Genomic DNA, 13,216 nt, shown 5'->3' on the forward strand with positions numbered 1-13,216 from the left:
GAGAGAGAGAGAAACATCAATGATGAGAAAGAATGATTGATCGGCTGCCTCCTGCAACCAGAATCAAACCCTTCCATCCGCAGGCTGACACTCTATCCACTGAGCCAAACCAGCTCAGGCGGCTGGAGATGATCTTGTCAATATAAGCTCTGGCTTTTGCCAAGATTCTATGGATCTGGAACTTAGTTTCTACATCTGCAAGATGGAAATACTAAGAGCATATACTTCGAAGAGTCAATGAGGTTATATAGGGAGAGGTAATAGGGAAGTGCTTAGAACAGGGTCTGCCTATCAAATACTAACTATACAATAATTTTTATTATGATTTTGAAATGGTTTCTAAACCACCACAGAATGCTCCTGCCTGGTCAATTCTCAGTTCAGGGATGTTGGGCTCCTTGACAACACTAACTATAAATACTACTAGAATTTTGAAGTCAATAGACTTTGGTGTCTCAATTTCCTCATCTAACCCAAGATTGATAACATTAGCTCCTAATTATTGAGAGCAATAAGTGAGTGCTTATTGCTTCTAAGTGCTGTAATATCATTTGTCACAACAATCCTATACATTTGATGTTCTCTTTTTTATTTTATTGATTTTTTACAGAAAGGAAGGGAGAGGGATAGAGAGCCAGAAACATTGACCAGCTGCCTATTCAACCACACAACAGTCCTGGGGACACAGTTTCTGCTCAGTAAGGAAACTCAAGCCTGGACAGAAGCCATTGCAATGACATTGAGAGTGAGGGGAACTGGCCTCTAGGAGCTTTGGTGTTTTCATGTCTCAGGGGATGGAGCCTTCACCTGAGGTTCACGTGACATTGTGAGGCTGGGCAGGTGGGAACAGACAATTTCCTGACAACAGTGCACATGTTCAAGTCAGCAGGAAGCAGGGCCTCCAAGATGTGCCTTGATGTCCTCTTTAAACAATGGGGTCAAGTACAAAGGAGTCACAGGTGGCTGACATGACAGAAGCTGCCCTTTCTGTCCATCCCCCATGCTCCACAACCCTCCCTCTCCACTGAACTCACAGAAAGAGAGCGAAAGAGCCAAATTTTCTTGCTTTACTTCAAAGGAAACAGGGAAAATAAAATCTTAAATAATTGGGGGAAAGTAGCAGGCTCCAGCTTCCAAGGATCAGGCTTAATTCACAGACTGAGAAGTTTAGTGACACTAAGGTGACCAACAGACCCAATGTGCCCAGGAACTTCCTGGATTTAGCACTGAGAGTCCAAGGCAAATTGGGTCAGCTGGTCAGCATTTAGTTCCAAACCAGAACTAAAAAATGTTTGGAGCTCAAAAATTCATAAAGGGAATCTTTTTCAATTTTTCTTGGGGAAATCAGTGTTCAAAGAGACCCAACAAAGAACATTGTTCAGTCCATGGGGGATAGGGCATGAGGGTCAGACCAGATAATGGGAGATCTTTCTCTCTCTCTCTTTTTTTTATTGTTTTTACCATTCATTTTTGTATTTTTTATGTTTATCAGTCATGTATTGCTTTTATAAATAGAAAAAAACACAAGATTTGCAAATAAACACAAATGTTGATAATGAATTTAAAAGAAGACAAAAATGTTGAGTGCATATGAAGATAAACTCTTCCAATTGTTTTGTTTCGTAAGTCTGGATTTGTATATGTCAGATTCTTCTAGGGCAGGATTTCCACTATTTTCTTCTTTTTTTAAATATTCTATTGATTTTTTTACAAAGAGGAAGAGAGGAATAGAGAGTTAGAAACATTGATGAGAGAGATTCATCAATCAGCTGCTTTTTGCACACATCCCCGCTGGGGATGTGCCTGCAACCAAGGTACATGCCCTTGACCAGGAATCTAACCTGGGACCTTTCAGCCCGCAGGCCAAAGCTCTATCCACCAAGCCAAACCGGTTCTGGCATTCCACTATTTTCTATTTCTTCCCCATTACACCTGGGGCTCTTTCTCCAGTTCATTTTGAAACCCTGTTGTTATCACCCATCAGGCCCTGTGATGGGTCCTCCTCTGGATCACCAAGAAAAACAACTCGAGTGAGGGGCCCTTCTCCTTTTGCCCGGCCACTAAAACTACACCCACTGTTCTTGTTCCGAATCTTTTCCACACAAGGAATTCCACCTGAAGCAAACGTTGACTTCCATCATGAAACAGCGAAGTCAGAGCTACCTGAGATTCTACGTAGTACCAAGCAAATTAAAAACAAAAAACACTAGATTGACAGATCTCAGCCAATTTAGCAAGCGGAAAAGGGCAAACTAGAGTTTGAAGGACTCAATGCCAGGTCCCAGCCTCCGGTGCGGCCCTCCCGCTGAGTGATTAGCTGTGGTTAATCATAGAAGTGCCAGCAGGCCCTACCAGACCAGGCTCCCACTGGGCACCTACACCCCACTGTTCTCCCCGAACCCACCTCTCCATCTAAGCCCCAATCCCTCCTTAGCAAGTTGCCCACACATACTCCTCTTGGCTCCCTGCAGGCCTTTTCAAGAGGCCTTTTCAAATTCAATGTCTTCCCTGACAGCCAGCTCTGGTTGCTGATATCATTCAAGATCTACTCCAGCAGCTGTGGTCTGAGCCTGTGAACACTGCATTTTGCGCTCTTATCATCATCCAGCAGATGCTGTTTATGGACATTATGATTACAAATATAAGCATGTATCTATTTATGTGCAGCTCGCAAAACTCCTGTCTTCCAACATCTGATTGAATGCTAGAGCTGGAAGGGGTCTTAGAGGTTCTCTGACCCAATGGAAGCCTTTTAGAGGCGAGAAATAGTCTCCCCAGAGGACCGAGTGCCTGTTCAATGTCATGGGAGGGAGTGAGTTGCAGAAATAGCATTACAAACCCGGCCTTCTGGGTCCCAGGACCCTCCCTCTCTCCATGCCACCTTGTTTGTCTCTTCAGCCAGGGAAGGAACTGGGGTTGGCAGCACAGCAGAATCCGAACAGGTCATTGCTAGCTTAGTGCCTTCGGTGATCCCCAAGCTTGCCAAGGTCCTGATCCCGAGAGCCAACATCCCACACGCTCATTTCTCCCTCCCTTCCCCAGTCTTGCAGTCGCTTTCTAATTAACTCCACGTTGATGATCCCTGTTAGTAAATTTCCTAATGCATTATTAACTGCCCCAGACGTCAGCTGCAGCTCATTCCCCTCAAGTGCAGGAGTGCCGCAGCGGACTCTGAGGTTAGCGAGGCTGTTTTCTAAACAGCTAGCGCCATCATGTGGGCAAAAAAAGTCTCTATCCCTGAGCTGTCGGAAAAGGTCTCCAAAATTAACTGAATCTGTGGTTTGGAAGGAATCCTAAGTTTGGTTTTCTTCTCTCCTCTCCTTATCCCAACTTCTATATTTCCTCCCTACCCCTCCACTATTTCCTACCTCTTAGGAATCCCCCATAATTCCCTAGTGACTAAGAAATAGCCTCCAAAGCTTAGGCGGTCATAGGCCCCACGGCTAACTAACCTCAGAAACAACGGAAATTTATTTTCCTGCAGTTCAAGATTCAGGGCTGGTCTCCCATGAGTCCTTTTCCGTGGCTTGGCAGATGCTGCCTTCTCACTGCGTCCTCACTTGGCCTTTAATTATTATTATTATTATTATTATTATTATTATCTTTATTGTTCAAAGTATTACAGATGACCACTTTGTTTAGTTGTTGTTGTTTTTCCAATTGAGCCCCTCCTCCCTGCACCCGCCCCTGCCAAGCCTTTGCAACACTATTGTCTGTGTCCATGGACCGAGCATATATGCATATAAATTCCCCTGGTTAATTTCTCCCCTCCCCCTTCACACACACACACCCCACCCTCACCTTCCCTCAGTCATTCATCAGCCTGTTCTATGTCTATGGATCTATTTTGTTCATCAGTTTATTTTGTTGTTTATGTGTGTGACCTGCGAGGGTCTCTCTCTTCTTACAAGGGCTGTAACAAGGATACTATGCATTTATATGGAATAATTTTCAAGAGTTACTATTAGTTTAAAAAAAAAAGTAGGAGGAAAGTGGGGTACAGAACAATGTTCAGGCTAACACATAGATAAAAAGTGAGGAAAATATGTATGTAAATACCTGGTTAGCTTATCTATGCATCTATTGTCTCTGGAAATACACACAAGAATCTAGTTACACTGGCTGCCTTCAGAAAGAGGGACTCCTGGAGAGAAACTTTCAGCTGCCTCTAGTATCTTTGTTTTTCTGTTCTGTTTTTTGTTTTTATCATATATATATATATATATATATATATATATATATATATATATGTGTGTGTGTGTGTGTGTGTGTGTGTGTGTGTGATAAAATATATATTGCCTCTAGTACCTTTGTAATTGGAAGGTTCTATGGCAGAATTCCTGCCTCCAGAGCTGCATCCTTGCCTTCCGTTGAAGTGGCTGCGTTACTCCAACCTCCGCCTCAGTGGTCACACTGCCTTCTCTGCTCACTGTGTCAAGCATCCTTCTGCTTCCCTCCTCTGCGGACACTTGTGGTCCCATTTAAGACCCGTTTGGATCATCAGCCCTTCTCAAAAGCCCAAATGTAATCGCATGTGCAAAATCTTTGCAAGGAAGATAGCATTTAGAGCTTGCAGGGATTAAAACCGGTATCTCTGAGGGCCATTATTGATTTAGCCTGTTGCATCTACCTTTAAAAAATTGCCACAGGAGGCCTACCAGTTCACCAATGGTGGAAAATGAGTCATATCAATGTCATAGAGGAAACTGGGTGAGAGCTAGATGAGGATTGTCTGCACTGCCGTCTCAATGCTTCCCAGGCCCCTGAACGCCTCAGAGGCCGCACTTCCACGGATGTCATGTTCTTTCTCCGTGCACTGTCCTCCACTTTGCCTTCTGGTGACCAATGGGAGGGTGGCTGGTCAGAGCCCTCTGTGTGTGTCAGGCCTTGCATTGGAAAGGTCCATGCAGACGCCAAACCACTCCTGGGGCAGCCTCTCCTTCCTCTTATACATCTATGGGTCATAACAGAGGCCACTGTCAGTTAGCCCGACTACTTTAAGTCGGCCTCTCAGGGAAACATTACAAAGGGGGCTCCGTCTCTTTATTTGTAGAAGCAAAAGGAGGAGGGGAGTCTACGGCCATACCACCCTGAACGCGCCCGATCTCGTCTGATCTCGGAAGCTAAGCAGGGTCGGGCCTGGTTAGTACTTGGATGGGAGAGGAGGGGAGAAGATGCCAGCAACTCCGTCATTTCACTCTGTATCGTCTGCATTATTTGTGTTTCATTCTAATACCACCTGTGTTATTACTTGTGGAATACTTGTCTTTAAAGGAAGTCGCCTTGCTTACTTAAGTTTATTTGCTTTAAAAAAAACAAAACAGGATTTTTTAATGTTATCTTGTAATGGCAAAGATACAAGGTAGGAGGGAAAATGCTCTCTAATAAGAAGGAAGGTTAGTGAGAACAAAAATCTACCAGCCCCAAACAGATACTCTCCCTTTCCCGGAATCAAAAGGATTGATAGATTTGGGCCGAAACCGGTTTGGCTCAGCGGTAGAGAGTCGGTCTGCGGACTGAAAGGTCCCGGGTTCGATTCTGGTCAAGGACATGTACGTTGGTTGTGGGCACATCCCTGGTAGGGGGTGTGCAGGAGGCAGCTGGTCGATGTTTCTCTCTCATCGATGTTTCTAGCTCTCTATCTCTCTCCCTTCCTCTCTGTAAAAAATCAATAAAATATATTTTAAAAAAAAAAAAAAAGGATTGATAGATTTGGAAAAGCCATTCAGTGTTAATGTGCACCCAATGTTAATATGTCCCCATCTAAAACCCTTTTGTGTGCTACCTAAAATATCTCATGTACCACAATGAGACTTCGTAAAAGGTCAGCGTGTGATGTCTAAGAAACTTTCCAACTCTAAAATGCTGCCACTGGGGTGCACTGCCAATCACTCCACACCTGCCGCTGATTGGCTGACTGCGGAAAGTCAATTCAGGAACATGCCCAGTGGGTGGCGGGATTGAGACCACCAAGCGCCCAGATGCACTTTCTTAACATAGCTCCTTTTGTTTACAGCTCTTGTGGCCTCACCTGCTGTTTGTCTACATCTTTCTCTGGGTCCCAGAGGAACACAGCAGGCCAGCATACCACTTCATGCGGAAAGCAGGCTGGGGCTCCAAAATACTCCCGTTTGGTGGGAGATGGCCAGTCCCCCTGCCTTCACTCCTTGGGACTCTGAATTCACCATCTACCAGGGGTCTTCAAACTACGGCCCGCGGGCCACATGCGGCCCGCAGAGGAGTCTGATCCGGCCCGCCAGGTTTTTTGGGCAGTGAGCGCAGCCGAGGTGTTACAGTAGGAATTAGTAGTTCATATAGTCCGGCCCTCCAGCTTTCTGAGGGACCGTGATCTGGCCCCCACTTTAAAAAGTTTGAGGACCCCTGAAACATAAGGGATGGAGAAGTTTCCTGTGCCTTGGATACAACTGAGGTTTTAAATCAATCAGCCAACACTCCAGAGTTTTTAAGCATGCGCGTTGTTCTAGACAGGGATCACATCATTTAACCTGCTGCTTGCCAGCTTCTGGTTCATTGGGCAGATAGATGATTTTAAAGCTGTTGCTATTAATGAATGGAAGAAGATAGGACATAACTGCTAAGTTACAAGCTAAAACCCAGGAGAAATGTAGTTTCAGAAGAGACTAAGGAAAAGCCAGTGTGTAATGGAAAATGAAGATGCTATACTTCCATAGTACATGTTAAACTCAGTTTGTTACTCTAACCTGGTTTTTCTCTCAAAACTAGAACTTACATGTGAGGGAGAGGGAAGAGAGAGAGAGAGAAAACATCTATGTGAGAGAGACACATTGATTGGTTGCCACCCCACAGGGGACAGAGATTGAACATGCAACCCAGATACATGCCCTTGGCTGGAATCAAACCCACCACCCTTCTTATAATTGCATGTGAATCTGCAATTATCTCAAAATTAAAATTTAATTTTTATTAATCACAAGCAATTGCAAACTTGAACTGAATCCTGGATAGAAAACCTAACCAAGTTAACAGCTCTAATGGATTATTTGGGGTACCACTGGAGGAATTTTAATATGGGTATATATTAGAAAATATTTATTATATAACCCCTACATTCATTGCAGCATTATTCACAGTAACCAAGACATGGAAACAACCCAAGTGTCTTTCAATAGATGATTAGGTAAAGAAGATGCGGCACAGATATACAATGGAATCCTATTCAGCCATAAGAAAGGATGAAATACTATTAGTTGTGACAACATGGATGGATCTTAAGATTATCCTGCTGAACAAAGTAAGACATGTGGAAAGGGACAAGAACCATATGATTCTTTTAAAATATATTTTATTGATTTTTTACAGAGAGGAAGAGAGAGGGACAGAGAATTAGAAACATCGATGAGAGAGAAACATCGATTCAGCTGCCTCTTGCACACCCCCCACTAGGGATGTGTCCGCAACCAAGGTACATGCCCTTAACCAGAATTGAACCTGGGACCTTTCAGTCCGCAGGCTGACGCTCTATCCACTGAGCCAAACTGGTTTCGGCAAGAACCATATGGTTTCACTTACATGTGGGACATAAGACAGAAAACAATGAGTGGATGAACAAAACAAACAAAAATTATTGACACAGACAATAGTATGGTATTTCAATACCAGAGGAAAAGAGAAGGGGGTGGGTTAGTCAAGTGTAAAGGAGATCAAATAAATGGTAACAGGAGACTAAACTTTGGGTGATATACAGATGATGTATTATAATAATACTAGAAGCCCAGTGCACAACACTAGAGGTGGAGGGTTTCCTTAGCCCAGCCTACACCCTTTCGCAGTCTGGAAGCCCTCAGGGGATATCCGACTAGCAGCTTAGGCCTGCTCCCCACAGGGAACAAGCCTAAGCCAGCAGTCAAACATCCTTAGTGCTGCCATGGAGGTTGGAAAGGCTCCTGCCACCACTGCTGCACTCGCCAGCCATCAGCCTGGCTTCTGGCTGAGTGACGCTCCCGCTGTGGGAGTGCACTGGCCACCAGTGGGCAGCTCCTGCACTGTCATCTGCCCCCTGGTGGTCAGTGCGCATCATAGCAACAGGTTGTTCTGCCCTTTAATCAATTTTCATATAAGCCTTTTATAATATAGGAGGATAGGATTGTACACTGGAAATTTATATACTCTTATTAACCAATGTCATCCCAGTAAACTTAATAAAATATTTATTGTATAAGTTAAGTTTCTGAGTGTGATAATGGTGTTGCAGTTATTTCAGAGACTATACAACCACACTGATCCTTAGTATACTGAAATTAGGGAAAACGAATAACAATATCAGCACCTAACTCTCAAGTAATTCAGAAATTAAAAAAAAAATTAAAACTTCTCAAATAATTTAGAGAGAGTAGGGAATGATGGAAGAAAGAAGGCAGGGAAGGTAAACATGAAATATTTCTGGAGGATAAACAAATAGGCACGACGCCCAGGCGTGGTGGGGAGGCAAACAGCTTCCATATTCAATAGTTATGAGCTTTGTCCTGTAATCAGAATGGTTAATGCCTTTACTTCCCTAGACAAGCACCAGGGCTCCTTTTCCACTCTCTTAGGTAAATGCTGTCAGCTGCTAAGACATCTTAACTGTTTTTGCTCTTTAGATACTGTCATGTCACCCTTTTTCAAAAGCATCTGAGTAGTTCCTTAAAAAAAAAAACAAAACAGCCTTTTTCAAGTTCGCAACCTATCGCTCCAAAGTCCACCTTCTCCTCCTGACCGAACATCCTGAGGTCTAGCTTCCCCACGGGAATGTCAGCAAACGACAAGGCAGTTCCTAGAGGTGGCTGCAGCGTGTGCTCCTGTTGTTGTGTGGTGACGTTGATGAATGCATGGGCTGTGAGGACTGGCCCCCGAGCCCTAGCAGGTAAGCACGTCCTTCTCTCTCAGTGTAGTTTTATAAATAGCAAGGCCTGCGTTTTACGTGTTAAGTTGGTCATTTTATTTTATTTTTCCTTCATGGTGGTTGCTTAGGGAAAGTAGCACCGAGTTTCAAAAATATAAGGGGAGCACTTTTACCCTTTCTTTTTCAGCCTTCAGTAACATGACTATTTTATGTGGTGTGTGAATTTTCATTTCTTTTTTAAATTATTGGTGTGTGTTTTTTTTTTTTTTTTAAATAATGCTCAATCCTAGAATTCTAGGGAGAATGAGTAAAATACACGCCGAGAAACAGATGAAAAACAAAAATGACAGTCTTTCTGGGAAGTGCTTTGTAACATAAGCCATAAATATCTACAGCCTTTGACCTACCGATTTCCATTGGAGGAATTCATCTTCAAGTAATAATTTTAAATGGAGGGAATATAAATGCACAAAAGTTCATGAACACCTTATAAAAGCAAAAATAGTAAACGTTAAAGGAAGAGTTCATTTACTATAGATATAGCCATATAAATAGGAAACTATACATTCTTTAACATTACTCTGAGGCATTACATAGGAAATACTTGATATAAGAAATGAAATACAAACTATTTTAAGAACAACGGAACTAAGGTGGATGAGTCATTTCAGTTTCCAATGGTGTTCCAATACTTCATTTCCTCTCTGGAATATGATGTTTGGCTCTTTCCAATTTAGTTTGAAGGGATTTCCTATCAGAAATCATGCCCCTCTGATCGTGGCTAAAATGATCTCTTGCTCATAGATTCCTGGCATTGACCCTTTGTATCTCTAGTTCACTGGTACAGAAAACAAAACCTGTAAATGACTTTTAATAGATTCTGTAAGAAGACACCCCACCACCACCCTCAGAAAGCCATTTTACAAATCTTCCAGTGTACATGCGTTAAATCTTCAAAGATCATTATTAACTTAGCATGACTATATGTTGTATCCCCTACAGAATCTCCTTCAGGAAAGTGGTCAAATACAAACTACCATTCAAGACAGAAATGTACTTTGTTATAAGGAAGCGGTCAGTTTCATGTTATTCATCCAAGCAATATTCTACTTAGAAAATCTAGGAAGAAACATCTCCCGTTCTGGCAGAAATTGGGATGAAAGTATGATGTTTGGGGTAGATGAAATACAGAAACTGAAAATTAATTTGTTCTTAACAATAACAATGTATTAACAACGCCATAGGAAAAATGCAAATTTGGGCAAAGACTTCAGAGGAACTTGGAATGTGACCTACTCTATGTGATAAAAAAAAAAACTCCAAAAAGTATAATAGCATTCACACACACACACACACACACACACACACACACCCTTTCTATTTCCTCTTATAGTGAAGCAGATTTTAATTTACTTAATTTGTCATTGTAATGAACTGCACTGTCTCATTGTTGGCTGTTCCCAATCTATAAAAGAATTGTATATTCTCCCCAAAGCATTTTTATTTAGTTGTTCCAAACAAAACACATATCTTCTATAAAAAAACAGTGTTAGACATTGAGAGTAGTTTCCAAGTCTGCCCTGCAAAAGACTTTGACTCATATTGCAGTGAAAAGACACAAGTACTGAAAGGAATACTGTTGTATCAGAGACATTCTTTCAACTATTATACTTTTCGGGCAATTCAAGGAAACTAATGTTATTCATTTAATTGCCTTTTGGGGAAATTACATTGTAAATGCAAATCAGGAACACTGGAAATCTGTCTCCTGTTCTTCCCACCACGCAGCTCAAGCCTTCCCTCTTTGCTGCCCTACCCCACTTCCCTCTCTGGTCATCCCTCCTCCCTCCTCGGCTCTCTGAGATCTTCCCCTTATTTTGGTGGTGTGGGGTGGGAAGAGGGAGGGAGAAATGGCGGAGGCTACCTTGAAACTTACTGTACTTGAAACCTATTCCAAGGCCAGAATCCTCTCCTGGGCAACATTCCTTCAGGTGCTTCTTTGGCTTCCTTTGGCCACTGTTAATGCGTGTGCATTCCTTCAATAGGTAACTGCTTTCGCAAGTCAAAAGTTCAAGGCATCAGGTGATCTCCAAAACTCCTGGACAACAAGCAGGACATTTCAAGGCAAGGCACACCCTCCTCCCTGCAGAATGCATGTGGGAAATGCCATGCTGGTTGGCTTTGACCTTTTTCTAGGCTCCGTCATCCCTAATGCCTCTTCTGATGAACTGCGTCTTTCCTGGTCTTTAACTTGATCAAATGGTTTAGTTACTTTCCTGCTCCTCCAGGGTCTGGTGTGAGAAAGATTCTGACTTTAAGGTGCTCTTGTAAGATGATATATTCCAGTGCATACTTTTAGGTTGGCATCTAGAAATAGTTTATAAGTTCAAATAATTGCGAGGGATGTAACTCTACCATGGTGTATATTTTACACAGGTTTTACATATTTTTGACAAAAGTTTGGAGCTGCACAGATAGATCGTTCAATTCTCATTCAATTTATGGAGGGAAACCTACTATGTAATCTAATTAACCAGGCCAGTCCTCATTGACAAACCAATTCAACCAATCAGATTCACTTTCCATCAGTTTTCAGTCAAAAGTCAATCTAATAGTATGCATCAGGAAACCAATCTTATTTGTGAATTTTAACTCTGAAATAAACATAATATTATAGATGAGTGGATAAACAAATGGATGAATGTTCATATGAAAGAAAGAATGAGAGAGACGGAGAGAAAGAGAGTGTGTTAGTTTGATGGAAGGAAAGATAGAAAACTTGTTTGTCTTACCCTACCCAGTTTGGCTCAGTGAAGAGAGTGTCAGCCTGCAGACTGAAGGGTCCCAGGTTTGATTCTGGTCAAGGTCACATGCCTGGGTTGCGGACTGATTGAGGGTTGGTTGCGGGCTGTGAGCTGTGGGCTCTGGGTTGTGGGCTGTGGGCTGTGGGCTGGTTGAGGGCTTCAGGCTGGATCCTCCATAGGTGGCTTGCAGGAGGCATTGATGTTTCTATTGCTCTCGCCTTCTCCCTTCTTCTCTGAAATCAATACAAGTATTTTTTTTTAAAAAAAAAAGTTGTTTTGCCGAAACTGGTTTGGCTCAGTGGTAGAGCGTCGGTCTGCGGACTGAGGGGTCCCGGGTTCAATTCCGGTCGGGGGCATGTGCGTTGGTTGCGGGCACATCCTCGGTAGGGGGTGTGCAAGAGGCAGCTGGTCGATGTTTCTCTCTCATCGACGTTTCCAGCTCTCTATCTCTCTCTCTTCCTCTCTGTAAAAAAATCAATAAAATATATTTTTTAAAAAAAAAAAAAAAAGTTGTTTTGAGTTTGTTTTCTGAATGAAATAAGATGCAGTCACTTAGAATATTTCTTCCTGAATCTCTCTTTGCTGTCCAAGAAATCCTCCCTTAGCAGCTGAGAATTCCTGATGAGGTTCCTTTGGAACCCTGAAGTCAGTCTGGCCTAGGAAGTCACACTCTGTCATCTTCACCCTCTTCACTGGGAAGGGGATCTCACGGGACATAATTTTACATCTTTGAGGCTGTCTGCCACACTCACATCACGATTGTCCACTAGGTGTTCAGAACGAATGAGCTATGTTTTCACTTTATAATTTAACTCTTATTTATAATTAAACACCTGCCTTATTGCCAAATGTTTGGGGAAAGAATTTGTCACTTGCCCACCATCACCTGCAATAGTCTGCAGGGTGTATCTTTTTTCACTTCTCAAATAAAATGTAAAAGTAAACAAACAAACAAAAAACAGCAATCCTAGAATGTGATGGTGTCTTTGTACACTTTGAGGTATACAAGGAGAGCCAAGCAAAATATTTTAAATTAGCAGCATTTCAGAAAACCTGGGCATTGTGGCTGCTGTACATATCCAGTAACACCTCTAATCAGAGCATTGAGTTCCCTCCATCTGGAGAGCGTGTCCTAGGGTGAAAAACATTATCACATGCACGTCTCATTTGAACTTATCACAGCTCTGAAAAAAAGAGGGGAGAGGGTAGATTCTATTCCACCTTTATAGATGAAGATTCCCTGACCAGGTCCAATTTAGGTATGAGGCAGAGCCAGGCATAACACTTTGGTTTTCTGATTCCTAATCCAATAGGGGTTTGGACTATCAGAAAAGACTTCCAGGAGGTACTGTGCATAGGATAGGGTGGGTTATACTGAAAAAAAGACCACCCCAACATCTCAGTGGCTTAAAACAACAGACATTTGTTTGCACTCAAGTGAGTCCAGTGCAAGTAGGCTGACTTTAGTGATCCCATACTTTTTCTTTTTTTTTTTTCTTTTTTTTTTTTTTTAATGTTTAACATTTCAATACAGATCAACCTGTCAGGC

This window comes from Pipistrellus hanaki (assembly GCF_964339955.1).
Source record: "Pipistrellus hanaki genome assembly, chromosome: 9".
Taxonomy (NCBI): domain Eukaryota; kingdom Metazoa; phylum Chordata; class Mammalia; order Chiroptera; family Vespertilionidae; genus Pipistrellus; species Pipistrellus hanaki.